The 14,652-nt window shown below is 35.9% G+C and overlaps 2 long non-coding RNA genes across 2 annotated transcripts; both read left to right on the forward strand.

The window, feature by feature from the left end:
• Positions 1-834, forward strand: LOC128318692 (uncharacterized). The gene is made up of 3 exons (XR_008302143.1): positions 1-133; positions 464-569; positions 676-834. It is a non-coding gene; the product is annotated as an uncharacterized LOC128318692 (long non-coding RNA).
• A 5,449-nt stretch (positions 835-6,283) lies between these two features.
• Positions 6,284-14,065, forward strand: LOC117597787 (uncharacterized). The gene is made up of 3 exons (XR_004578546.2): positions 6,284-7,620; positions 7,984-8,126; positions 9,285-14,065. It is a non-coding gene; the product is annotated as an uncharacterized LOC117597787 (long non-coding RNA).
• Positions 14,066-14,652: the final 587 nt, after the last annotated feature.

Below are 14,652 nucleotides of genomic sequence, written 5' to 3' on the forward strand. Positions count from 1 at the left end.
AGATACCTCTCTATCGCCTGACTTCTGCCTGTATTTTTACTCTGATTCAGCCTCATGTTTTGGATTCATCTGCCTGTTTTAATATAAAAACTCTTAACCTGCAACTGTCACCATCTCTGCTGCCTGACATACAGTATGTCTTAACTTTCACTTTTACATTTCATTTTTTGTTTGGTATTTTCAGTTCTGACAATATTTTGAATTGGATTAGTTGCCAGCTGGGTGAGGCCAACACATTTTCCCTCTGCATATCTCATACTGACATTGTCAACCGAGGCATGCCAACGTCAAAAGTAAACCTCACCTGAATGTCAGCTAAAGGTTACCTTCTTTGGGGAAGCAGGGATTGACAATGGAGCTTTAAGCAAAAAGTTCCTAACAGATGAAGTGCATACATTTATATTTGTGAAAGCAGACACTTTGTCAAATCACCTTTTGAATGTATATATTTGCTGTTTCCTAGAAATGCTTGTAGAGATTCAAAGAAAACTCTTTGTCTGCAGTACGGACAAAAAGGAAAAGAATCCTCTTTATTATCGTAACAATAAAGAGGACCATAACTACTTCAGGTGTGTATTTCAGTAGTTCTGACATGTTGATTTTATTTGTCTGTTTATTGGAACAGACTTTGATTCAACTGTACCATTTACACAGTTTTATTCATCTCATTATTAGGAGTACAGGAGAAATTATGGCAGCCACCCTGGCACAAGGTGAACCTCCACCAGCCTTTATGCATGAGCGTTGCTTCAGTTATCTCTGCTCTGGTGATTCTGACAATATACAAGTGACACTTATATACACTTGGAACTGTCACACCTTATTGTGAAGGTAAATATAATGAAATGGGAGTCACTTGAAAACTAACTACAAGTTTATGCACAGTATTTGTTAGCCAGTTTGAAGTTTAAAATAAGCAGGTAAGGGTGGTTTATTTCTGACTGCCAATCTCTGCACCTGCCTTTCATTATCCACCATTTTCTCATAACACTTTTGATATATTTAACACAACTACAAGCCCAGCAGATCTTTATATTCTGTTCATCTTTAATAAAGATTAGCTATGGGCTCATTTTATGGTTCTCTCCATTGTCTGATCTGGTGCACTTATTCTCATATCTAATGCTCATTATTTTAATCAGATTCTTCATGATGCTCTTAAAGCATTTCCTCCCACTGTCTCCATTTATTTTCCGTTGAAGATCTAAAGGGCTGTCCACAATTTCAGTTGGTATATCAAAAAATTGTGGCTGCTGACATCAGAATGAAGACTTCTTGGTTTACAATATACTGAAAATAGTCCAAATCCAACTGAGGTCAATCTGTGATCCAACTATTCTTAATCTAAGATGTTCCAGTAGGTGTGTAATTAGAGATTGCTCCAAAAGTGAAATAATACATTTTAATGTGTTATACCCAAATGTGATATACCCTACTACTTTTGACTATGAGCTGCTTACTTATATTAATATTACTCTGTAGTTCTTGAGCTCCTGCACTGCTAGTTAAACAGCAAAGTTAGATCAGTGGTTCCCAACCATGGGCTTGGAGTACACACTTGGCACAGTTCATTAGCTAATTAACAAGCCCTTCGAAACCAGGGCTTAGAACCACTGAATTATACCCATATCACTTATAGTATCCCCTGCCCCAATACATCTTATCCAGCTCATCAAGCTCTTTATGTGCTGGGTCAGGTGTGTTAGAGTGGGGAAAACAAAAATGTGTAGACCATAAGGTCCCCAGGACTTACTTTGGGAACCACTGTTATAACTCATATGTGAAAATATACAAGGATAGAGTTCTGCGGGGAGGGAAAAATGATTTTTAAAAAATACAAACAAAAAACTTTATAAAGGAATTAGTGATACATGATCATAATAAAGGTAGTTGCAAACACATATGGATTCTGTGTAAACCCTTGATTATCATGAACATATTTTTCATTACAGTATGATTTATCTCATTTTCTGTCATAAGAAATTCTCCTGTTAAGTTCTATGCGATGATCTATAGCACACAACCATAGTCTTGATGAACACTCCCTTTTCGAGTTTGATTGCATATTTGTTGCTTATTTCCCAATGCTACTTAAATCAATTTCCTGAAAAAAGGCCTTTTCATAATAATGTGAGACTTCTGGATGTTGTTTAACAGGCTCTCTCTAACTCGACTATAGTTTCTGCACTCAGTAGAGAAGACTGACATGGTACATTAGCAAATAATGTTCAGACACGGACTTTCAGTTTATATTACAGCATTCAAATAACGTTCTTTAATATCTATGTCCATTACAACCTTTGAATGCCCATCTTTAAGCTACACTAAAACATGAAAAAGAAGTTAACTAAAACCAAGTTACACGATTACATTTCACCTATGGCATGAACTGTCCTCAAAGAATACAGTGATAATGTACAAAAGTTAATCTGTCTCTAACATTACAGAATGTGTAAGAAAGTCCTGCAAACTTTCATTTAAAAATAGTGATAATTTTTCATCAGCAATTATCAAGCCCATGCACTGGCTTGATGGTTTAACCCATGGTAGGAACTGTCCTCAAAAAAATATTACGGTAATGCACTTTATTTAAGCCACTGAGACCTAAATGAAACTTAAGCTAAACTTAAACTTACACTGTTAGAAATGAATCAATTTTAAACAAATTTGCTTGACTGACAAGAGAATAAAATGATGTTGTGGTCCCATTGATCCTTCATTGTTCAGGTAAGGGCACTTTGCTGATCGAGCAGATGCAAAAAAAATATGTGTATTGAACAGGATTTGTTTGATTTATGGCTGTTTGAAAACACATAAACATTTAATAAAAGCTAGAGTTGATGGCATTCAAGTGAAAGGGAGAAAATGGGATTGAAAAATGAGTGTAGCAGGAGAACGGATGAATATATCCAAAAGCTGTATACAAGAACACTTCTCCGGATCAGACTGGACATTGGATGGAAAACTGTAAGAGATATTTGCAGAAAATCAGGTATAATAATAATAATAATATCAATTAAAGCTGCAAGCAGCATTTTCGGGGGATAGGCCCAGAGACTCGATGCTCCGCACATTCGCAGTTGCACTACAATTGTTGCCTAAGCAATCTTGATAACTTTTGCTTAGACAGGTCTCAAGATGATGTGAGCCAAATTTGGTGAAGATTGGACAAAATTTGGAGGATGAGTAGTAAAAATGGCAGTTAGATGTAAGCATTTTTAGCATGTTATTGTAACTTTTGAACAGTAGGTGGCACTGGCATGACGTTTGTTGCATAGCCTCAGGTCATAGTCCTGAAGATGCCTACCAAGTTTTGTGTCAGTTCGCAAAGTCGTTGCTGAGATACAGCCTCAATTCCTGTTCCTGTCAGATTTGTTGGCCCATTACGGACAAACTGTTTGGAATATTCAAAATGATTTTGATAACTTTTGTGAGGCTTAATCTGAAGATGATGTTTGCCAAATTTGGTGATGATTGGAGGAAATTTGTAGGAGGAGTAGCGAAAAAACAGTTTTTGACAAAATCCAAGATGGTCGACAGGAACTACACTTGAATTTCAGTTGTTGGTGTGCGTTCACTTCTGCATACTCCAGGGAATTATAGGATAAATGAACTGTGAATTTATGACAAACTCTTCAAATGATATAAGGAAAACAATTAAAGTTGTTAGAGTTCTTGACCACAAGGCGACACATTTACAAAACCTCTTGGGTACATTCAGGGCATTGTCCTGAAGATACTTATCAAATTTTGTGGTGATATGTAGATGCATTGCTGAGACACACCCTCACATACTGTTTTTTGCATTTGCCAGCACGTTACAGGAGAATGGTTTTGAATATCAAAATTCCTTTTATAACTTTTGTTCAGACAGGTCTCAAGATGATGTAAGCCAAATTTGGTGAAGATTGGACAAAATTTGGAGGAGGAGTAGCAAAAATGGCAGTTAGATGTAAGCATTTTTAGCATATTATTGTAACTTTTGAACAGTAGGTGTAACTGGCACAAAGTTTGTAGCGTAGGATCAGGTCATGGTACTGAAGATGCCTACCAAGTTTTGTGTCAGTGCACAAAGTCGTTGCTGAGGTACAGCCTCACTTTATGTTTGATGGCTTCGACATAAGATTCATTGGCCCATTATGGGACAATTCTTTGGATTATTCAAAATTCTTTTGATAACTTTTGTGAGGCTTACTCTGAAGATGACGTACGCCAGATTTGGTGATGATTGGAGAAATTTGTAGGAGAAGTAGCGAAAAAACTGTTTTTGACAAAATCCAAGATGGTGGAAAACAAAATCCAAGATGGTAGAAATGTACATCATGGGGTGCATTGAACTTGTCTCAACTGGCTTTTAAATTTTGGACACATGGTTCAAAAGTTATTACCATAAATTTACTTGCAAATTAGGCCCAAATTTGACCCGATGGCACTAGAGCATTGGCAACTCTTTGCCCAAATTTGGTCAGAATGTTCCTTAGACCCTCCCAAATCAGTATATCAAATCAGGCCCCCAAATAATAAGAAAACATATCACCTGACCTGAATCCGATTGAGCATGCATTTCACTTGCTGAAGACAAAACTGAAATGAAAATGCCCCAAGAACAAGCAGGAACTGAAGGCCTGGCAGAGCATCACCAGGGATGAAACCCAGCATCTGGTGATGTCTATGCGTTCCAGACTTCGGGCTGTAATTGACTGCAAAGTATTTGCAACCAAGTATTAAAAAGTGAAAGATTTATGATTATTATTCTGTCCCATTACTTTTGGTCCCTTAACAAGTGGGAGGCACATATGCAAACTGTTGTAATTCCTACACTGTTCACCTGATTTGGATGTAAATACCCTCAAATTAAAGCTGACAGTCTGCAGTTAAAGCACATCTTGTTCGTTTCATTTGAAATCCATTGTGGTGGTGTATAGAGCCAAAAATGTTAGAATTGTGTCGATGTCCCAATATTTATGGACCTGACTGTAGAATAACAATAGGGTGCCTATGCACCTTCGATGCTAATAAAAGCCAGTACTGTCAGCTGGCCCTTTAGCTTATGATTTTAACCTTTTTATCTGTTTTATATACTATCTCCAGTTTGCTAAGAGGCATTCAGTCTCTGTGGTACTGAGCAGGCTGTTTCAAGCCAATAAGTGTCAGCCGTCCCTCTAGCTTACTCCAGCACAACCTCAGACGGTACATACAACTTTACAAAACAATATCTACAGTAGAGATTGAAACAGCTCCAGTAAAACCACAGACAGAATGGCAACATTAAGAATGGCAGCAACTCCACAAAAGCCACAGATAGGAAAGGCTAGATCATGTCCAGACAAAATAGAGACAGATGGACAGGGGGAACAGCCCCAGTTCAGATGCAGACAGAACCTGCAAAGAGAGTAGTCTGGCAGTTCCAGGGATGAGACAGACAGTGGCAGCAGCAGCAGTCTCAGTTAGTGCAGAACACCAAGATATTGAGGTAAGGGTAGAACAAGTAAGGGATACTGTTTCTCTGTGTGGTCTTGAGGTATATATGAGTAGTTTTCCTTCTGTTCACACATATGAATACATCAAACTATATCATTAAATCTTACAATACTTACATTATTTCACCTGTATTATATAGGGTTAACAATCAATGGCATAAGTAGTCATGTATTTCTCTTATTTCAACCATTTGTGTCATTCTGTATAGCTACAAGAAAATCTTCAGTATAACAGCATGGTGATCTTGAAGCATCGCACTTTAGTACAGCCAGGAAAAAAAACACTCTACAGTAAATGTAAATGTACCATTATTTAGCTTTAAAGAAATTCTTCATTAAAGAAAGCCTTTGCTAATTTTGACTCTGGGTGAAATATATGTTGCTGTTGACTTTTACTGCTTTTTCTCCAGAAGATGAGAAGACCAGAGGGCCCAGGTGAAGATTTTGACTCTAGTGAGGACACAGGGTAAGTAACAGCATACCAGGTAAGCCTAGTCAGCAGTCATTGGTCATGTTTTACAGCTGATTATGTAATGTGGTGTGTGACTGTATGTGAATACATAAGCCACATCTCTGAGGACACATGTAAGGACACACGTAAGTAACACACCAAACCAGATAATTAAAGTTTTAAAGTTATGTATTGTGGTGTGTGACTGTTTGTGAATACACAAATCACCTCTCTTATTGCAGAAGGGCAACCAGAAGATCAGGTGAAGACCCCAGTGAGGACAAACAGTAAGTAAGAATACACAAAACTTCTTTTGCAAGAGGATATTTATTATGTTTCTAATGAAACTAATGAAATGATTTAGGAATGTATGCTGTATGTTTTGTGGTTGGGAGATGGAAATATCTCTAAAATTTTCCGCCACCATGGATGATGACCACGGACACTGGACCAGGCTTTTCAAGAATGGATGTCATTTTGGACAGATGGAAATACACTCTCAAAAGCTAAGTGTCACAATTTTTTTAATGCTACGTAATTTATTATTACTGCAGTTGCAGCAAAATGTTTAGCCAACACTGGATAAAAAGGATTATGGGTGATGCAGGTTCTGGTTTCGTGTTTAGAGAAGAATCCAGGCCCTGGTGAGAATGGTGAGAACTGTGTTGACAGCCAAATTGACTGAAGAACAGGTTGTATTACGTTAAGCAGCAGCTGATGAGGACCATAATTAGGATGGCACCAACTGAGTTTATGTTTAGAATTGCCTACATCATAAATATATAATGTGAAATTACAGAAAAAAGCGTAAAATAAACATTAACCTAAATAGAAAATAAGATCTACAGATAAATGTTAACCTCACACAAGTTAAATATGGCCTAGAAATACACACTTTTTTAAATCTTACAAAGCAACTGTTTGAAAGATATTTTTTGTTACATCAGAACATCAGAAATATGGAAGTGATTCATTACTGAGACTATTGTCGGAAAGCCTAAAGTTACATGAGATTATTGTGGATGGTACCACTTAGAAACCATGAAGATGGCTTTGGAATTCAATTGATATTAACAGTTTTGCTATGATGGTTTAGGACTACAATTGCTATGATAGCTTTAGGACTTCAATTCCCATGAACAGTTTTGCACTCAAGTCTCCATCAGTGAACAGTTGATAACTTCAACAAAATAGACTTCATGTCAAAACTATAATGAAATTTTGTGGTTACACAACTGCACTTTTTGAACATATAGTACACAGTTATAGAAGGGAATTATTTATAACTGCACTATTCATTGTCACCCAGATGAGGGTGGGTTCCCTTTTGAGTCTGGTTTCTCTTACGGTTTGTTCCTTATATTGTCTCAGGGAGTTTTTCCTTGCCACTGTCACCTCCGGCTTGCTCATTAGAGATAAATTCATAAATTTATAATGTATATCCTGAGTTTATATATTTCTGTAAAGCTGCTTTGTGACAATGTCTATTGTTAAATGTGCTACACAGATAAAATTGAATCGAATTGTATGCCCACAGGTGAGGACCACGCCTGGACTAGGACCACCCCTGGACGCAGGCCACCCCTGGACAAGGACAACCCCTGGACAAGGACTTCCCCTGAATGCCATTGAGGACCAGAGCAAGGACGACATCCAAAGAAGCGGAGGAAGGTGCACATCAACACACAGGTAATGTTTGTGAATAGAAACAGTTAAGTCTGTTTCACAAACAGTTGAAGAATGTACTTTATTATATCCTTTTTATCTCTGTTGACGTGCATGTAGTTTACCTTGATGTCCACACTCATTGTCATTATTAAAGGTTGTAAAGTGCATGGTTGTGCCTAAGGTAACAAACAATGGAGGGATTGGCGAAGTGTGTTTTGTGTAACGAGTGTAAAATCAGCTTTATTATTTCTCCTAAAATTCTCCTTTCCCTTATGATTGTGTTGTATTAAACACTATTGTGATTCTTTTATTCTGAATATATTAATTGTTAATCGCTCGATTTCACTGTATTGTCTTTTGATTTAATTATACTGACATGCATAGGTTTGGAGTTCATATTACACATGATTGGTGATGAAGCGCACTGTCGCTTTAAGAGACCCTTGACTTTGGGCGCGTTCTCCCCTCTCTGAGTTCGCGCCAAACTGAGCTGGGAGGAGCATGTTTCGCGGCTCACAGAGCCAAAGGTAATACTATTTCAAACTTTTATTTGCTGTTTATGTTTAAAAAAAAAAAGAAGTGTTCTTAACATAAGCTGCAATGTGGGATTACACCGATGTGCTGGTAATTTATTTTTATCGGAGTTTATATTACGTGTGCTCGCGTGCTCATTTACTGTTTATTCACTGACAGATAGTGAAGTTGTAGGGAAAAGCCACAAAATACATGTTTATAAACAGAAATTTCCCATTTGTGCAGAGAATAAAGAGCCATTGACTAGCTACAGAAGTTTGGTGTCCATTTGTCCTTCACACACAACGCAGAGCTGACGTCCCATCACGTGGGACCCGTTACATTTGCATGCTTGATAGTAAGCTGTAGTGTGTATGTATTGTCTTATTTATTGTAATGGCGAATATCTGTTTTTGAAAATGAATGCATAATCACTTTGTCACAGATCTGTTTTAGGGACATGTTAGACTATTAATATTTTATTTATTTTTTAAACTGCTCATATTAGCATTTTGTTTGTTTGTTCATATATAAGCTTTTTTTGTATTTTGTTTTAGACTATCGATTTTTATCATGTAAAGATAGCGGAGACAGATGCAGTTGCAGGTAAGGCAGCGTTTAATAAAGTTCGTGCAAACAATCCAAAACGAAGAGCAGTAATCAAAAACCAGAGACAGGCAGAAGTGATCAGCAAACAGGATGTCAGAGAGTAGGCAAAGAGGCACAGAACAAAGAAGTTAAGGTCAAAACAGGCAAAGATCATGCAGAGAATAAATAGGCTTGGTAATGTCACAGACACAGAGGAACAGAGCGTATACTTTCGCAAAGTTATTGTGAATGAGAGTCACTTATATATGGTGTGGGTGTGTGTGTGCACAATCAAAAGTCCGGTGACTGAGAGCGAGGCAGAGTGTGTGTGTGTGTGTGTGTGTGTGTGTGTGTGTGTTGTGGGAAATGTAGTCCAGGGCGGCCATGTTTGGAGGTCGCAGTGTATGTTGGGAACTGGAGTCGCTAGACTGGGTTGACCTGACAATATTAGCATTTAGTAGTTCTTTGTTTAGATACAGCACTATTTTGTATATTTTATGTCAGACTATCAATATCATCATTTACTGTTTGTTTTTCATATGCAACAATGTTTTGTATTTTTAATTTTAAATTGTTCCTATTAGACTTCCAGTTATGGAGTGGTACTGAGAAGACGCGAGTTAACGACCCTCCTGTAAATTTAAATATAAATCCTTCAAGCTCACTTAAAACTTTGATACATCCTTTGTTATTTAATGCACAAAAGTCTAACAACCGAAATGGCACAGAAAAAGAAGAACAGAACTCAAGAAAAAGTGAATAACGAGGCTCGAGATGTCGCAGGATTCTGACTACGCAGACGAACTAAAAGAGATAGAGGAAGATGACGACAGCGAATCTACTAAAGTAACTGAGTTGAACCCCAGCAATGCAGATGTGTTACAAGCCATTAAAGAAATGGACAAACGAGTTATGTGTAAAATTGACGGTGTTATGTCAGTGATCAAAAAGGTAAAGAAACGTGTGAAGGAGGCCAAGCATTTCTGGAGCAGAAGATGAAATCGTTCAACTCGGTGCTTGTGCACATTCCCTTGAATCACAAGTTAAAAAACTGACAGAAAAGGTTGACAACATGGAAAACAGAAACAGACGGAACAACCTGAGGCTGGTGGGTTTACTGGAAAAAGAAAAAGGAAATGATACGTCTGCGATTTTAGATGCCTGGATTCCCAAAATATTGGAAATGGACTCGAGCACATCGTTAGTTAAAGAGCGCGCACATAGAGTGGGCTCACAACGAAATAAGGATGTTCGGAACAAAAGACGGGATGCCAATACACCACCAAGAACACTAATAATGAAGTTCCTAAATGAAAAGAACAGGTGTTTATTGTAAAATAATAACTAAGTATATTCAGTTATTATTGTTCTCTGTAAATGTGAAAATGTGTGTTTATAGTTTAATATAATATGTGAGAGTAATGTTACAAATAGGGTTGTGATAATAAATATAGACAGAAGTACCTGACAGTTCCTCACGGGTGTGTGGACCAATCAGCGCCATATACGGAGTGTAAGGGCTGTGGGGTCAAACGCAGTAGTATGGACACTACTGGGAAAATCGGGGTTGTTGTTGAATGTTCTTTAATAATAGGTGTGTTGTTCGTGATTGACTATAGTTTTATTTTTTGCTTCTCAGTATTTAAGATTGTTGAGTTTGTAAAAGGCAAAATACATCTTAATAGGAAATAATAGGTAAAAGATCATGGGGAGACAGGTCATGTGAAATTTGTAACCTGGAATTGCAGAGGATTGGGCAATATTAAAAAAAATAAAGCAGGTAATGGATAGGATCGAACAATTACAAGCACAAGTAATTTTTCTTCAGGAAACCCACATGGTAAAAAGTGAGACAATTAAGATTCGTCGGAAATGGCAAGGGCAAGTTTTTGCTGCTTGTCACACTTCTAATGCGAGAGGAGTAATGACTTTAATTCATAAATCAATCCCAATACAGGTTCAGAAAGTATACACTATACACTTTATCTTCAGAAAAGATAAATTTAATTAACATTTATGGTCCAAATGATGACAATCCTACATTTTTTAATGATTTGTTTTTGTTAATTGCTAATTTGCCTGGATACTATCTTATCGCAGGGGATATGAATTGTGTGTTAGATCCTACTAAAGAGAGTTCAGCAGGGACTGATAAAAAACATACTAAAGCCAGGAAGGTGATACAGGAATTTATGAAAGATCTTAATTTACTTTTTTTAATTTACTTAATTAACTTAATCCTGCAGCGACATCATATTCCTGATATTCTGGTGTGCATCAAACATACTCACGTATTGATTATTACCTAATTTCCGCACAATTGCTTAACAATACAACGGATTGTAGTTATCACAGTATAGTAACCTCTGACCATGCAGCGGTTTCTTTATCATACAAAACTACAAAATTCATAAAAAATCCCCCTAAATGGCGTTTTCAGATAGGATGGCTTCGTGACCCAGAGTTTGTAGAATATGTGGGCAAACAAATTGATTTGTGTTTTGAAATTAATAAGTCTGAAACATCTGCTTGTATTAGATGGGAAGCATTTTATGCTTTTATTCGAGGACATATAATTGGGGTTTGCAGTTCAAAAGCTAGGAAGTCTAGACAAGAACTGAAACGATTAGAAGATCAAATCAAAAAATTAGAAAATAATATTTTTCAGAAAACTACAGATACAGTAGAAGCAAAAGAGAAATTATTATTACTCAGGTCTCGATATAATGAATTGTCAGCAAGTAGAGCAGCTTCAAAAGTTTTAAGGTTGAAACAAAAATTTTTATGAATATGGAGATAAAACAGGATGGTTACTTGCTTGGCAAATTCGACAACAACAAACAGAGCGTACTATCACAATAATTGAAAGTTCAACTGGAATATAGTTGACACAGTAGAGATCAATGAAGCATTTAGAACTTATTATGAAAAACTATATAGCTCAGAGTGCTCACTAAATGTAGATATCCAGGTGCAATTTTTAGATAGTCTAAATATACCTCAGATTTCAATTGAAAAGAACAAATTATATAAAGACCTAACATTATAAGAAATTGGAGAAGCCATTGACTCTATGAAATCAGGAAAAGCTGCGGGCCCAGATGGGCTTCCTATAGAAATCTGTAAAACATTTAAAAAAAAAAAAAAAGTTGCTAACTCCTTTTATGGAAATGATAGTAGAGGCATATCATCCAGATCTTTTGCCTGCATCAATGATAGGAGCTTTAATTACATTATTACCAAAACCAGGAAAAACAAACAAAGTGTGAAAATATGAGGCCAATTAGCTTGTTAAATTCAGACACAAAAATATTAAGTAAAGTTATGGCTAAGAGGTTAGAAGGTACACTATCAAATTTAATAGGAGAGGATCAAAATGGTTTTATACAACGTAGGCAAGGATTTCACAATGTTCAAAGAGTCCTAAATATTCATTATGAACAGAGGGGTGAACGAGATACTACTCTATCATTGGACGCCGAAAAGGCCTTCAATCGGGTTGAATGGTCTTATTTGTGTGATTTATTGGTCAGATTTGGTTTTGGTGAAAGGTACTGTAGGTGGGTTAGATTACTTTATAATAGTTCTACAGCAGAAGTGTTGACAAATAATATTGTTTCAAAACCATTTAGCGTATCAAGAGGGTGTAGACAAGCAACCTAGTAATTGTGTTGCAACCTTCAAGATAGTTGACTGTTTTACATACTTGGGTATAAAAATTGTACCAAAACTAGGAGATGTTGTGCAAGTAAATTATGATCCACTTCTTGAAAGTGTTACTAACTCAGTAGAAAGATGGATGTCCTTACCCATATCTTTAATTGGTCGAATAAATATTTTGAAAATGAATATTTTGCCAAAATTTTTATATTTATTCCAGAACATTCCTCTGCCTCCCCCTAAACATCTATTTCAACGACTTAAAAAAATGTTCACTAAATTCATTTGGAATAACAGATGTTCCAGATTCCGTCTGACACTTCTATATTTGCCATATGAAAGAGGAGGTCTACAGAGTCCTAATTTTCATTGGTATTATTGGGCTGTGCAACTTAGAACAATTATGTTTTATTTTTTATCTCAGGACTGCCCGTCTTGGGTGGATATGGAATCGGCTGCCATTAATTCTGGACTGCCTTTAAATTTGTGTTTATATTCATCAGAATTGAAAGATCTCAAAAAAAATGTTTCCAATCCTATAGTTATAAATATGATTGCCGTATGGTTTGATGTGAAAAAATATTTAGGTTCCTTCTATCCTTTATCTTATTTTAGTCCCATTTGGGGCAATGAAAAATTTAAACCAGGCAGATTAGACGCAGGTTTCAAGATTTGGGCTGGCAAGGGCATTCGAAAGATAGCAGATCTATACTCTTATGTCATTTGAGGAAATAGTTAATACATATACTATTCCTACAAAACATTTCTTTAAATATTTACAAATAAGAAATTTTATCCTCAAATCACAAAATAATTCCCTCGATATGCCATCATTGTCTATTCTGAAAAAAGAAGTGACAAGAAATTGTTTTAGTAAAGGTTTAATTTCTTCATTATATAATATGCTGCTGTCAGGATCAAAGGACTCTTCAAACTATAAATTGGAAGCTTGGAGATCGGATCTTAAGGACGATATTCAGATGGAGGACTGCATCTAAGCATGCAAGGACGCTCAATCACTAACAATGAACACACTTCTGAAACTGCTACAATATAAGTGGTTGATGGGGATTTACGTAACTCCAGTAGTATTGCATAAATATAATGAAAATATCCCAGACACTTGCTTAAGATGCAGCGACTTTAAAGGAACACTATATCACTGTATATGGGAATGCGAAGAAGTTAGGAATTTTTGGAAAGATGTGAAAGGAATGATAGAAAAGATCCTTGATGTCAACATACCACTGTCACCTTTAATCTTTTTATTTAATTTATATCCTAAGGAGATCAAGTTAAAAAAGAAGGAATATATATTTATAAATATATGTATTCTTCAAGCGAAACAGCTTATTTCTTTAAATTGGAAAAGTATATATGCACCAGATATAGGACGTTTGGCTGAAAGAAATGGTAATAAATATGTGGAGTGGAGTTGGAAATGTGTTGATAAAAGACTAAAAACAGAGGTGATATTGTATATTAATGTAAAATACTGAGAAGTTTTTTGTGTGTGTGTTTTCTCTGTTACATGGAAATGTATATGTACATGTGTAGTTAAAATGCAATAAAAAGAAATTTAAAAAAAAAAATTTTCCTATTAGTATTTACTGTTTCTGTATTCATATGCAGCACTGTTCTGTTTATTTTATTCTAGATTACAGATTAGCATTTAGAGTGTTTTTGGTCATATACAGCACTACTTTGTATATTTAATTTAAACTACTGATTAGATTTTTAAACATTTTTTTATTATGATTTATTATGATTATTTATTGTTTATTTATTGTTTTAATTTAGAATGTTTTATTTGAGTATTTGTATTAAAATTTATTATTTCTTTGTTCACAGCACTATATTGTGTATTTTAGTAATATTTAGAAGTTGTTAGTTTAGCACTATTAGGTATGTTTTAGATATTGAAAATAGTACTTCTTTCTTCATATGCAACACTTAATTTATTTCAGACTCTAGATATTAGTGTAACCGGGTGGTGCTAGAAACATAAGAGAATGCAATTCCCTTTTAACATGTGTGTGCACCCGGTATGAGGTAATGAGAGAGCAATAAAATCTGAGAAGGCTTCGCGGTGCATGTGAGACGAGCTGTGCAAATATTCTGGGATTGTATCATCTTTCCACAGAACCCATTATTTACATGAGTAAATGTGAGAAAGTTGTATGATTTGGGGTAATAGGAATTATTGATGACCTCACGTTTATATAAACTGTGTATTTCCTGGGTAGATACCGGGATGGTTGGAGATGTTCTGTTAATGCACATGACATTTTT

Source organism: Pangasianodon hypophthalmus, chromosome 8, assembly GCF_027358585.1.
Source record: "Pangasianodon hypophthalmus isolate fPanHyp1 chromosome 8, fPanHyp1.pri, whole genome shotgun sequence".
Lineage (NCBI taxonomy): Eukaryota > Metazoa > Chordata > Actinopteri > Siluriformes > Pangasiidae > Pangasianodon > Pangasianodon hypophthalmus.